Here is a 602-nt window from a genome sequence, read left to right as displayed (position 1 = left end):
GTTTTCCTCCCACATTTCGCTTGTTTTCGGGACCGGGTTGCCCGGAGGATAGTGCCCCTTCCGACTCGGTGGAGGAGGAGTAGGAGCGAGCGGATACGCGCGGGCTTCCCCGTTAGAAAAGCCGGAATAAAAACAACGCGCCACAGAAAGCCGCGCTCGTTTCCTTTAAACAAGGACCGATTTTGCCAAAAGGCTAGCTAGGGGATTTAGTGTCCTGGTCGTTACCTAGACCGTTTCCGTCCTTAAAAGCCATGAAGGACGGCCGGCATTTCCCATCACTGCCGGGTCGTGCGCGCTCCTTCGCATCGACTTTCTTTAGTCCTTTTGCTGCGCAGCACTTGGAGGGGTTGGGTATTTGGGGGGGTGTTTGGGTTTTTTTTTTAATCAACAAGATCGCTTTAAAAGCTCTGGTGAGGTCAAAGAAAAATGTTCCCTGCTATCCGTTTTTACTTTGCAAGTGGCTGGGCTGCGGTGCAGGAGCCGCGGGCAAGGAGCGTATTTCATGCGCCGCTCGTAGGTTTAGGGACACTTGCGGGGAACGGCATGGGAGCAACACGGATTACTGCTGGGAAATTAAACCCGGGAGGCCATGCCCCCGGTGC

This window comes from Crocodylus porosus, unplaced genomic scaffold (assembly GCF_001723895.1).
Source record: "Crocodylus porosus isolate Cpor-Errol unplaced genomic scaffold, CroPor_comp1, whole genome shotgun sequence".
NCBI lineage: Eukaryota > Metazoa > Chordata > Crocodylia > Crocodylidae > Crocodylus > Crocodylus porosus.
The sequence above is the reverse complement of the archived record's forward strand: the minus strand, read 5'-3'. Positions refer to the sequence as shown.